Source organism: Bos indicus x Bos taurus, chromosome 19, assembly GCF_003369695.1.
Source record: "Bos indicus x Bos taurus breed Angus x Brahman F1 hybrid chromosome 19, Bos_hybrid_MaternalHap_v2.0, whole genome shotgun sequence".
NCBI lineage: Eukaryota > Metazoa > Chordata > Mammalia > Artiodactyla > Bovidae > Bos > Bos indicus x Bos taurus.
This window is the reverse complement of record NC_040094.1, coordinates 23,831,342-23,845,541: the sequence shown is the minus strand read 5'-3', so window position 1 is coordinate 23,845,541 and position 14,200 is coordinate 23,831,342.

The window sequence follows — 14,200 nt, the reverse complement described above, 5'->3', positions numbered from 1 at the left end:
TTGGCAGAAATTTCAAGAAAGTCTATTATAGATACTGAGAAGAACCAAAATCATAGAATTGGTTAAATGGTCATAAAGAAAACAAGCAAAATAGAAATAAAGGCTGATGGGAAAGGACCCCAGTGGTGGAAGATACAGATAGTCTAGATGGTGAAATAAGGAGAGTGAGTGAAAAGGAGGAACCACCAGATCCCGGGGAGACAGGTGGTAGTGGCTGATAGATTAGCAGAGTGAGAAGAAAGAGGTGGTAATAGAGACCAGTGGGGGACTTCCCTGGTGGTCCAGTGGTTTAAGATTCTGCACTTCCAATGCAGGGGGCATGAGTTCAATCCCTGGTTGGGGAACAAAGATCCCAAATGCTGCATGGTGTGACCAAAAAAAGAGAGAAAGAGGTGAAGATTAGTCAGGGAAGCTGAGAAGCAGAACAGAAGGTAGAGGAGGCAGTCAATGGAAAGATTCATTGACAGAAAAAGTGTGCAATATGTTGAGTTGGAGACCGGCAGAAAGACAAAGCACAAACAGCTACAGTGCACAACACAGAGACAAGAACTGAGAGGCAGAGGCTGGTAGGACGATGGGAAGTAAGAATAGGAAATGGGAAATGACACAGAAGAATAAGCAAAGGGACTGAAGAGAATCAGAAAAAAGAGGACGTGGGGGCAGAACGATGAAATAAACATTCAAAGAAAAGAACTAGGAAAAAGAGGGAACATATAGATAGAGGAAAAAACATAGAGAGGGGACAGAGAGAGAGAGAGAGATTGTGAGATATCCCCATCAAAGAGTCATTAAAACCAAGGCACAAAGGGGAAAAATGACAAATAGAGACAAGGAGAAACTGCAACAGTTGGAAGTAAGCACAGGCAGAAAATAAGAGCAGAGGGTTTGAATGTAGTCAGACTAAAACCAGAGATGCAAAGGTGTAGAAACTGAGATAGAGATTTCTTTTTTTTTTTTTTTTTTTTGGTCATGCCATTTGGTGTGTGGGATCTTAGTTCCCTGACTAGGGATCAAACCTGTGCCCTCTGCTCTGAGAGAGTGGAGTCTTAGCCACTGAACCACAAGGGAAATCCCAAGACCTAATAAAGTAGTATCTTCAAAACTCAATTGTTATGTTAACCAAATGCCTTGATTAACAAAAACATTGTCTCGAGCTTTCAAAGAAAAATGTGACAAACGATAGGAGGAATCTGTTCCCAAACTATGTGTTGATGTCAATACTGAATCATTCTAATCCCTACACCTTTTCTTCAGTTGCTGTCATGAATTCACGGTTCAAGCGAGTTCCCCTCTTGGGAAAACTTGGTAGTATCTATGAAGGGTGCCCAAGATGGAGAAAGGAAAAACCATCATAGAGGGAAATATGAGGTGAAAAATAGCTATTCCTATGGGTTAACTCTTAAAACATAGGAAGTGATTTAGCTAATTGAGGGGCAGGGGGCAGGATGTAAGTGGACACCTGGAGAATTTGGGATCACACACAATTTTCCATCACAGTGACCCAGTGAAACTTCAGAAGGGCGGGACTGGACTGTGATTATAATTGAGTAAGTGGACATCTCATCAACTGGTGTTATATGTATTGTGAACCAGGTATAAATGATGTGAATCAAAGAGGCATAGTCAGTTGAAAGCCTAGAAAAGAGAAGCTAAAAAATGCAGAGGTTTGCAGATGCTAAATTTGTTACAATGAGTTGGGTTGCCATGGTGGAGGTTGGCAGATGCTAAATTTGGTACAGTGAGTTGGGTTGCCATGGCGGTGCTCTAGCGAGCCTCACCATGGCCCAGTGAAGTGGTCCTCAAGACTGACTCCATACTTACCTGGCAGGGGAGATGACATGATCGCAAAGATTGACTCCGTGCCCACTGAGCTACTGGCTGATAACTTCTTTGTCCTTTGGCATAAGGGAGAGGATTTCCTGGATGGGAAGCATTGATATTTTATGGTTTCAGAACACTATCCTGATCAAAAATTAATAAACTGCTATGTAAATAAGATCATCAGTCTTTTGTGAATATGGTGACTTTGAGTCGCTTTTCTTGGCTCCAGAGGTGTCCTGGTTTATAATGTGATGCTGGCTTATGGAAGCTTTGCTGTGAGAAGATCTCTTGGCACTAACTCTTTAATCTACAAAGCCCTAGAGCCTCTACTCTGAAAAGGCGAACCAAACGTCTTCAGTAGAATGGACTTAGAGCAAGAGAAAAGATTCAGACAATTTAGAGTGATTCTCAAATGCCAAGGGTTGAATCCAAAAGAATTTTTAAATTTATCCTGAGTTAACAAGAAAATTAAACAGAAATATCCATAACTGAGTTGTCAAAGCCTGTTATATGTAAAATCTGGATTTGTTCGGCTGAAGGTTAGGAGCCCTCACTCTCCAGGTGATTACACAAGGGAAGTTATTCTCTAAAGAGCTGCTCCTTCATTGAAATGCAGTATTTGTTCAGAATCGTTAATGAAAGTCACACCATCCTAGGCTGAACATGTGTCATGAGCCTTCCACATGAGGCACCTTTGATACCTTCTCTCATTTAACCCCACACAATAGAGACATCCTATATACATAAATATATATATATATATTTAATTTTTGGCTGCACTGAGTCTTCGTTGGTGCTTGCAGGCCTCCTCTAGTCGCAGTGAGTGGAGGCTATTCCCTAGTGGTGGTGTTCAGGTTTCCCTTGTTGGGGAGCACATATTCTAGACACGTGCACTTCAGTATTTGTGACCTGTGGGCCCTAGAATTCAGGCTCAGTAGTTGTGGCACATGGGCTTAGTTGCCCTGCAGCATGTGGGATCTTCCCGGACCAGGGATGGAACTCATATCTCCTGAAATGGCAGGCAGATTCTTAACCATTGTGCCACCAGGAAAGTCACCATCCTATTTTTCAGATGAGAAAACCAAGATAACTTACTCAGGATTACCTAGCCGGTTAGTGACAGGGCCTAGACTCAAGCCCATATATATGTTTGTTTTCTATTATAGCACCTGTGTCCAACATCTGCTATTTCTGCCTGCTTAGCTCCTCTCTCCCTCTCCTCTCATTGGGCATGTGACTCAGGGCTAGCCAATCTGAACATGGTATCCTTTTTCTTTGAGATGAGCCTATGACTTGGGCAGAACTGTGAGCCCCCACACCTTGCCTTCTGCTAGAACTTTTGGTTGAGATGCACTATGTGCTAACGTCGTTAATCCAGGTTGATATAAGATAACTTCCATGAGCATGAAGCCAAGACAGAAAAAAAGATTCAGAATACAGACAGATTTCTACCAGCATTTAAATATCTGGATCAAGCTCTACCTGAAGCAAGAACTCCACCCCCCATCCCCCAGACCATTCAGTTACACAACTCTAAAAACTCCCAGATTTGCTTTAGTGAGTATGAACAAATTTTTTTTTTTACTTGTAACAGTGAGTCTTTATTAATATATGACCTTCAAGATTATCTTACCATTTAAATTCTTAATCCTTTTTTATGTGTATTTTATTTATTTATTTTTGGCCATGCCTTTTGGCGTGTGGGGATCTTAGTTCCCCAACCAGGGATTGAACCCAGGTCCTGGCAGTGAAAGCACCAAGTTCTAACCACTGATCTGCCAGCGAATTTCCTTGCAGAAAATTAAAGCCTAGAAAAGTTAAGTGAGGGGACTTCCCTGGTGATCCAGTGGCTAAGATTCTGTGCTCCCAATGCTGGGGGCCCGAGTTAGATCTCTGGTCAGGGAACTAGATCCCACATGCTGCAACTAAGAGTTCATACACAGCAGCTAAATATCCTGAATGAATGGCACAACTAAATAAATAAACAAATAAAAATTTTAAAATTACTTAAAAACAAAAAAGAAAAGCAACTTATCCAAGCACACCCGACTAGTTTGTGGCACAACCAGAAGAAGAATCCAGGGAACATTCTGATACACTATTTTGCCCCTTTCTTTATAGGAAGCCTGAGAAAGGGAGAAACCTGTAGAAAGTTGACAACTGAAGATCAATCAAATCAGACAAATTGTCTCTGAAGTGGTATTTATAATTCAGGATGCTTCTTCAGCTGGAAAGCCAAACTTCTATTCACCAAGTATTGATTTCTGCACTTTTCAGGAATGTAGTCATTGCGCAGGGCAGAGGTCCGTTTCGGCATTCCCCTGACAACACGAACATCACTTAACTCACTGTTGAGAGCACATTCTTTCCCTCCCTCTAACCAGGTGAACATCTGTTTCTGCTTTATTGACTATGCCAAAGGCTTTGACTGTGTGGATCACAATAAACTGTGGAAAATTCTGAAAGAGATGGGAATACCAGACCACCTGACCTGCCTCTTGAGAAACCTGTACGCAGGTCAGGAAGCAACAATTAGAACTGGATATGGAACAACAGACTGGTTCCAAATAGGAAAAGGAGTACGTCAAGGCTGTATACTGTTACCCTGCTTATTTAACTTATATGCAGACTACATCATGAGAAACGCTGGGCTGGAGGAAGCCCAAGCTGGAATCAAGATTGCTGGGAGAAATATCAATAACCTCAGATATGCAGATGACACCACCTTTATGATAGAAAGCAAAGAAGAACTAAAGAGCTTCTTGATGAAAGTAAAAGTGGAGAGTGAAAAAGATGGCCTAAAGCTCAACATTCAGAAAACGAAGATAATGGCATCTGGTCCCATCACTTCATGGCAAATAGATGGGGAAACTGTGGAAACAGTGGCTGACTTTATTTTTTGGGCTCCAAAATCACTGCAGATAGTGATTGCAGCCATGAAATTAAAAGACGCTTACTCCTTGGAAGGAAAGTTATGACCAACCTAGACAGCATATTAAAAAGCAGAGACATTACTTTGCCAACAAAGGTCCGTCTAGTCAAGGCTATGGTTTTTCCAGTGGTCATGTATGGATGTGAGAGTTGGACATAAAGAAAACTGAGTGCCAAAGAATTGATGCTTTTGAACTGTGGTATTGGAGAAGACTCTTGAGAGTCCCTTGGATTGCAAGGAGGTCCAACCAGTCCAGCCTAAAGGAAATCAGTCCTGAATATTCATTGGAAGGACTGATGCTGAAGCTGAAATAACAATACTTTGGCCACTTAAGCAAAAAACTGACTCATTTGAAAAGACCCTGATGGGAAAGATTGAAGGCAGGAGGAGAAGGGAACAATAGAGGATGAGGTGGTTAGATGGTATCACCAACTCAATGGACATGAGTTCGAGTAAACTCCGGGAGTTGGTGACAGACAGGGAGGCCTGGTGTGCTGCGGTTCATGGGGTCGCAAAGAGTCGGACACAACTGAGTGACTAAACTGAACTGAACTGAACCAGGTGGGGGACAAACCTTCACATCTTCCACAGGAAGTATACGCTGAAATGAAAGTGATTCTCAGACTGAATGAGCTCTTTTCATTGAGATAAGAATGCAGGCCATGTGGGCTTTAAGAGTAGAAGACTAGGAAGTCATTCTTTTTTTTTTTTTGGTCGCGCAGCATGGCATGTGGGATCTTAGTTCACTGATTAGGGATGAAAGTCGTGCCCCCTGCACTCGAAGCACTGAATCCTAACCACCAGATCCCCAGGGAAGTCCCTAGGAGGTCATTCTTACAGAGTGAAATGAGAGGTTCCTGCAGCGGTTCTTCCACCCTGTCACCATCCAACCCCAACACGGGCTCTGGCATAGTAGCTGACATTCCAAGGATGGTAAATGATTCCTTTGGATTAAACTTTGTCCTGTCATTCTGACCTGCCAGCCTGTGCCCTTGGAAGGGCTCCTTCACCTCCTTGAACTTCACTGGTTGGCACTGCTAATCCCTGGGGCAGAGAGACTGGCACAGAGGCTCGCTGTGCCCCAGATCCCAGGTCAGGGCACCACTAGAGGACGGAGAAGCCAAGGAACAAGGATGCCACAGATTCCTGCTGCTGTGTTGGCCCAGAAAGATACTGCCCATCAGCCCTTCTTAGCTTCCCTCGGCAGCTTGTCCAAACGTTGTTTTCTTCATGCTCGTGCCCTTCCTTCCCTAACCCCAGCTCTTCCTAGAATCCAAATGTTTCCACCCTGGCAGCAAGCAGGGGTTGGAGGCTGGGAGCATGGAGGAAATGGGAGGAGGGAGAGAGGGGGGCCTAGCCTAGGGTAGCTGCTACAGGCTTTCCTTGACATATATTGAATTTTAAAAATTCATGTGAACTTTGCAGTCTGCTTCAAAATCTTTTCCCATCTCTTTAAATATAAAATAACACTTGAAATCACTTAAAAGTTGTAATACTTGAAAAAAATTTTTTTTAAATTTTACTAAATGTCAAGTGAAACTGTTGGTGTTAGGATCCACGAAAATGTGCTGTTTTATTTTATGGCTCTAACTATGATTGGCCCACACCACTCTATTTTTCCTTTCAGCAAGTATTTATAAAAGTCCATAGGTGATGTAACAGTGAATAAACAAGACAGTGACCAGGCTGCAGGGAGATACAGGGAGGATATGGTTAAAGTGGGAAATTGAGGGACTTCCCCATGGTCCAGTGGCTAAGACTCTGAACTCCCAATGCAGGGGGCCCAGGTTTGCTCCCTGGTCAGGGAACTAGAACCCAGATGCAGAAACTAAGAGTTCGCATGCTACAATGAAGATCAAAGATCTCGCATGCCGCAACTAAGACTCAGCACAGCCAAACACGTTGAAAAAAATTTTTTTAAGGTGGGAAATTGAGAAAGTAGGAGTCATCCAAAGGAGGGAAACCAGAGGTAAGGGATGTAGAAATGGGTCATCCACAGATTGAAGATGACCTGACAACATGTTGAGGAAGGGATTGTTGCATTCTGACATTCAAGGGTTCGTCCAGGATGTTTCCCCGAAGACCTGCACCCTTTGCTGTGCTCCTGGTCTGTGCATAGCACTGCCATCAACTCACAGGGTAAGACAGGAACTTAAGAATCATCCTCAAGCCATACCACTCCACCTCCCACTCCCACACACACACATGTCCAATTAATCACTGAGTTCAGAATGGCTTTCACATTCATTCCTTTCCATTTCTCTTATCCCACCCTGGCTGAAGTCACCATCATCTCTACCCTAGGTGACATGATGATGGCCTAGTGACTACTCTCCCCATAGTGATCAGTCTATGGTTGTTAAAATGCAAATTGGATCATGTCATTCTCTGCTTAATACATCCAGTGTTCCTCCTTTTTCAGATAGATATATAAATCATGATACGACCTGTAGGCTTCTGCATGGTGACCCTTGTCTACTGTCCAGATTTGTGGTACTGTCTTTGTTATTTTTCAGGTTTATTTCTGGCTGTGCTGGATCTTCGTCACTGGCAGGCTTTCTCAAGTGGCGGGGAGCGGGGGCTACTCGTTGCCATGTGCGGGTTTCTCCTTGCAGTGGTTTCTCTCTTGTTGGGGAGCACACGCTCTAGGGCTCATGGGCTTTAGTAATTGTGGTGGCCAGGCTTAGTTGCCTCTCTGCATGTGGCAACCTCCCAGACCAGGGGTCGAAGCCATGTTCCTTGCATTGGCAGGTGGATTCTTAACCACTAGACTATCAAGGAAGCCCCATGGTACTTTGTTTCACTCCCCTGCCAACCTTTTTTTTCCACCCTGCCATGCGACTTAGTTTCCTGACCAAGATTTGAACCTGGTCCTGGCAGTGAACGCACTGAGTCCTAATCACTGGACTGCTGGGGAGCTCCCTCTGTGTCACTCTTTGGGTGGCTTTATTCAGTTTATAAAATACACCGTGCTCCTTCCTTTCTCAGGACCTTGCACAGACAATGCCCAGCGCCTGGTAGGCTTTCCATTCTCCCCTGTTTCCGTCTTCCTGGCTCCCCTCCTTCTACTCCACTCCCTTTATCTTATACACTCTCACTTCTCATTGGAAGTGCTTATTACAAGTTTAATAGAAGGACTGATTATGAGCTCTTGAGGAAAGCCTCTAACATGAAAAATATAGAATGTGAAAAACAGGGGAAAACACAGAGAGAGTAAAGGCCATTCATGGAAAATAAAACTTGAGGAAAAACTCATTATTTTCCTCAGAGAGATAAGAGAATATACTGTAAGCATGAAATAATGCTCCCAAATTTTTTTTTAAATCCAGTCAGAATTAAAAGAGTATTTAATAAAGCAAGTACCACTATGAAAAAAAATAAATAAATAAAAGAGTATTTAGAAGTGTGATATTGGAAAGATAAAGTTGGAAGATAAAGTTGAGAAAATCTCCCAGAAAGAAGATATTAGGAACAAAAATGAGACAATCATGGTACTAGTCCAAGACACCCAACATTAGAATAATGAAGAGAAAGAGAAAATTGAGAAACAGGAAGGAAAGACAGAAAAGAAAAAGGAAATCATAAATGAAATCATGAAAGAAAAATTTCAAAACCAAAGGACATGAGTTTCCATACTGATGGATCATTGAAATTCCCAGAAGAGTGAAAGGAGACAGATTCACATTGAGCAACAACAGAATTAAATTTCAGAACATTGAGATGAATGCTTCAGAGGGGAAGAGGGAAATGCTACATACGAACACCAGGAATCAAAACGACATCGAACTTCTAAACAACACACTGGAAGCTAAAAGGCAATCAAGCAAGTTCGCCAAAAATTTGGGGGAAATAGAATAAGATATCCAGTCAAACCATCAATCAAGTATGACGGCAGAATAAAGGTATTTTCAGGCATGCAAAGTCTAAAAACATTTATCTGCCATGAACCCTTCTCAGAAAGCCACTAGAAAACACACTCCATCAAATTAAAGAAGTCAACCAAGAAAGAAGACCCAGACATATTAATAGAAAACAGGAGATCCAACATAGAAGATAGGACTTCCCAGGTTGATGGTGAAAGGGGATCCTAGGAAGAGAGCTATACAACAAATAGAGAGGGAAACTAGATATTCTGCAGCAGCTCATGAAGCTCTGGGAAAGACTTTTTTTGCAGGGGAAGGTGAAATTGATAGACTACCTTATATGTCTGAACATTTTAAAACAGATTTAAAAACCAACGAACAGCCAGAGCGGGAGTTGGCAGAGGATCCATAGGAAAAAACAACAAAAAACTAAGCAAATACAGCTACTAACTATGGGAAAACAAACAGTTGCTTGGAAGGAAATGTAATCATAGTTTGCTACTTGAATAAGTAAGCTGCAAATCTGTGGGTGCCTGTGAACAGAGAAGCATAATAAAGTTTGTGTGCGTAATTGTTTTTATTTTTTTCAAGATTTGTTTAATGTGGACGGGTTTTTAATGTCTTTATGGAATTATGGCACTATTGCTTCTGTTTTATGTTTTGGTTTGGTTTGATTTTTTGGCCACAAGTCACATGGGATCTTAGCTCCCTGACCAGAGATCGAACCCACACCCACTGCATTGGAAGGCGGAGTCCTAACCACTGAACCGTGTTTGTTTTATATTTTAACTTCATATAAAGTAGTGACAATATCAGCCAGCTGGAAGTGATTGCACTTGACAGAGGGGAGGGAGAGAGGACAACTTTGGGGAAGAGGGAGGGAAGGTGCAGGTTCCCTCCCTATAGCCTGGATGCTTAGCAAAGGCGCGATGTCTGCCCAGGAGGTAGGGCTGTACTTGAAAACTTAGGAAATAATTGAGCATCTCAGAGGCTGGGCACGCACTCCAGTACTGCTGAGTCCTTCACAGAAAGCCAGGGTGGGTACAATAGGTCCTGGCTTCAACAGCCAGAATACTTGGATTTAAATCCCAGATTTTCCACTTACTAGTTACGTGCGTGGTGTTGGGCAAGTTACTTGACCTCTCTGTGTCCCAGTTCCCTTATTTGTATAATGGAAGGACAATAATAGGATTATCATGAGAATTAAATGAATTAATGTTAACGTGCTTAGAAAAGTTCCTGACACAGAGTAAATGCTCTATGCTGCTGTTGCTGCTGCTAAGTCAATTCAGTCGTGTCCAACTCTGTGCGACCCCAGAGACGGCAGCCCACCAGGCTCCCCCGTCCCTGGGATTCTCCAGGCAAGAACACTGGAGTGGGTTGCCATTTCCTCCTCCAATGCATGAAAGTGAAAAGTGAAAGTGAAGTTGCTCAGTCCTGTCCGACTTTTAGTGACCCCATGGACTGCAGCCAACAGGCTCCTCCGTCCATGGGATTTTCCAGGCAAGAGTACTGGAGTGGGTTGCCATTGCCTTCTCCAAAATGCTCTATAAGGCCTAGCTATTACTACTGCATGCACAGTTATGTAAACCTTGATTATTAATCTCACCAAAGTCACAATCATATTGGGAGTATGGGGTAGTGGGAAGCACATACACGCACATGAGAGGCTAAGGGGAGGTGTTGGAGCTCCGTTTTTTTATTTGTGTGTGGTTGCTCTGTGGGTTTGTGGGATTTTAGTTCTCCAACCAGGAATTGAACCTGTCCCCCACCCCTCACTGGTGTGAAAGCACAAAGTCCTAAACACCGAACGGCCAGAGAATTCCCAGGATCTTCATCTTCTACAGTGGAAAATGAGTAGATAATGCCGCAAAGTAGAAAGTCGAGAAATAGCGATATAAGCTTATTGCTTGGTGAAACAGAAAAACAGGCCAAAATAATCAGCTAACATTGGTAAAAGTGATTTCTTTTGGGGAGAGAGAAATAGAGGGAGCATTGTTGGCTGTGCTTTGGAACAAACCATTGGAACAAGTTCTATAAGACTCTTAACTTTGTAAAAACTAAAACTCTTCCCTGGAGAAGGAAATGGCAACCCACTCCAATATTCTTGCTTGGAAAAGCCCATGGATAGAGGAGTCTGGCAGGCTACAGTCCATGGGGTCACATGACTGAGCACGCATGCATAAGGAGGGTGGAGGGAGATGGGTTGGTAGCAATAAACTGGTAGAACAACAACAAGAACTATGAAAATCTTAAATGTATAGCTAGCTATTTAACATCTGTGTTCCCATCTAGAATACAAGCTCCCACCACACATGGCCTCTGTTTGGTCTGCTCTCCTCTATATCTGGGCACCCTGGCAAGGCCAGCACCGGGAGGTGTGCATTAAGCCTTTGTAGAATGAAATCTTTTCAGTGTTAAGTATACTTTGCAAAGACATCCTGCACTGAAGAGGAGTTTGGGCACAATAATCTCTGATGTCTTTGTTGGTTCTGTGATTCTAATCTTTCTTTCTCATCTCAATTTCTCTTAACCCTCTTGCTTGGTTTAAATTCTTATCTTTTTTCATGTCCAAATTTTCAAATGAATGGTGGATTCCCATTTCCTCCATTGTTTCATGATCCTCCTTGGCAACTGAGACGCTTCCTCTCCCCTTATTTTTATGACACTGCTCTCCTAGGTCAGAAAACTTTCGAGCTTGTATCCTTTCTCAGTCTTTCTACCTCGTACATCATTTCACATGACAGAGGGCTTCTTTTTCTTGAAAGTCTTCCTTCCTTGCGCCTCTTCCAGTTTTTCCAGCTGTGACCTCCCTGGGTTTTTCGGGCCTTTTCGTATTCCAGACCATGTGTTTCTCCAGCCTTCCTCATCAGTTTTCTGTTATTCTTTTTTCTATGTACTGATTTTTTTCTCCTGGCTTTCTCATGAACTGATAGTTCAACCTCTCTTCTGTGTTCCTAGACTGCCACTTGAATATTTTAAGCCAGAAGACTCCTTCATCTATATCAGGGGTCCCCAAACTCCAGGATCTGATGCTTAATGGTGGCTCAGATGGTAACGAATCTATCTTCCTGCAATGCAGGATATCTGGGTTCAATCCCTGGGTTGGGAAGATCCCCTGGAGAAGGGAATGGCTACCCACTCCAGTATTCTTGCTGGTAAAATCCCATGGACAGAGAAGCCTGGCAGGCTATGGCCCACATGGTCACAAAGCAGGGCGGTTGGGGGTGGGGTGGGGTTACAAAGAGTCGGATATGACTGAGCAACTAACACATATAACACACAATAAATATCATGTGCTTGAATTATCCGCGGTGCCAAAAAGGCTGGGGACCCTGACCTAGATGACCCATAGTCCCCTCCAAGTTCAGTTTTAAACTTCTCAAACAATGAGGAGACTGGTTTGGCTGCAATTAATAACACTGGCAGCTAATATTCTCTGTTCTGATCTGTTTCTGGTTTGGTCACTTTCCTATTCAACTGAACTTCATCAGATTAACTCAAGACACACTGTGTTTGAACAGTTACAAGGCATTAAGAGACATTCTTAATTCTTTTAGTCTTAGTTTCTTCATTTGCAAATTATTTTGTTGGCACAAGTGTTTTCCATCTTTAAAAGAAAAAGTTTGGAAATCGTTGGCAATTAGGTCAAAACTCTGTTTGGAATTCAAGACCAGCTTTGATTTGGTCCCAATTTTCTCATCTGTATCATTTATGTTTCTGAGAAGAAAATAGAAGATGATATAGCAGTACGGTTAAGAACAGAAGTTCCAGGGACTTCCCTGGTGGTCCAGTGTTTAAAAATCCACCTTGTAATGTAGGGGGACCTGGGTTTGATCCAAGATCCGACATGCTACAGAGTAACTACTGAGCTTGCACACTGCAACTAAAGATCTTGACAACACAGCCAAAAAAAAAAACCCCGCAAGCTCCAGAGCCATTATTTACCATCTCTGTTATTTGCTGTCTGTGCGGCCTTAAGCAAGAAACTCGGTTTCTCTGAGCTTCAGTTTGTTCATCTACAAAATGAGGCTAAATAATAGCACCTACCTCACTGAATTATTGTGACAATTAAATGAACAGTTGCATATAAGTTAGAGAGAGCCTGACACATAGTTTATGCAATTAATCAAGTGCCCCAAGGCAGGTTACTCAACCTTTCTGAGTCTGGGTTTCTCACAGTAAAATGGAGATAAATAATATCTATTTCATAAGGTTGTTTTGAGGATTAAGTTAGCTGATTTGTTAACTGTTTTGAAATACTTTTTAGAGTCACCTGGGCTTCCCTGGTGGCTCAGAGGTTAAAGTGTCTGCCTGCAATGCGGGAGACCTGGGTTCGATCCCCGGGTTGGGAAGATCCCCTGGAGAAGGAACTGGCTACCCACTTCAGTACTCTTGCCTGGAGAATCCCATGGAGGGAGGAGCCTGGTAGGCTACAGTCCATGGGGTCGCAAAGAGTCAGACATGACTGAGTGACCTCACTTCACTTAGACTCACATGGAAGTTGCAAAAATAACAGAGAGAGCATAAAGATAAACATATAGCTCAACGGGACAGAATTGAGAGCTTGATTCCATTTATATGAAATATCCAGATCAGGCAAATCTATAGAGAAAACAAATGGTCAGTTGGTTTTTGACAAAGAACAAAGAGTAGTCTTTTTAACAAAGGGTGTTGGAACAATTGGATATCTATATGCAAAATAATGAATTTGGACCCCTATGCAAAAATGAATTCAAAGTGAATCATAAATAGGTAAGAGCTGAAACTATAAAACTCTTGAAAGAAAACACAGGATTGCAAATTAGGATTGCAAACCCGGGTCTCCCGCATTGCAGGCAGACACTTTAACTTCTGAGCCTCAAGGGAAGCCCAGGTGAGTCTAAAAAGTATTTCAAAACAGTTAATAAATCAGCTAACTCAATCCTCAAAACAACCTTATGAAATAGATATTATCTCTCTTGGGTTAGGCAATGATTTCTGAGATGTGACACCAAAGTCATAAGCAATAGAAGATCTGATAAGTTAGGCTTCATACAAATTAAAAATGTGCTTCAAAGAATATCACCCAGAAAGTGAAAAGATAATCCAAAGAACAGGAGAAAAATTGTGCATATCATATATATAACAGGGAACTTGTATCTAGAATACATAGAGACAGTTCCATTTTAAAACAGGCAAAGGATCTGAAAGGATGTTTCTCCAAAGAAAACATATGTGATACAACAAGGATGAACTTCAAAGACGTGCTAAGTAAAAGAAGCCAGTCACAAAAGTTAAAAAGTCACTATCTTATGATTCCATTTATATGAAATATCCAGATCAGGCAAATCTATAGAGAAAAAAAGTAGATTAGTATTTGCCTAGGGCTGAGGAGGGATTTGATTTAGGTCATACCTGAATGGTCTAGTGGTTTTCCCTACTTTCTTCAATTTAACTCTGAATTTGGCAATAAGGAGTTCATGATCTGAGCCAGTCAGCTCCTAGTTTTGTTTTTGCTAACTGTATAGAGCTTCTCTATCTTTGGCTGCAAAGAATATAATCAATTTAATTTCGGTATTGACCATTTGTTGATGTTCACGTG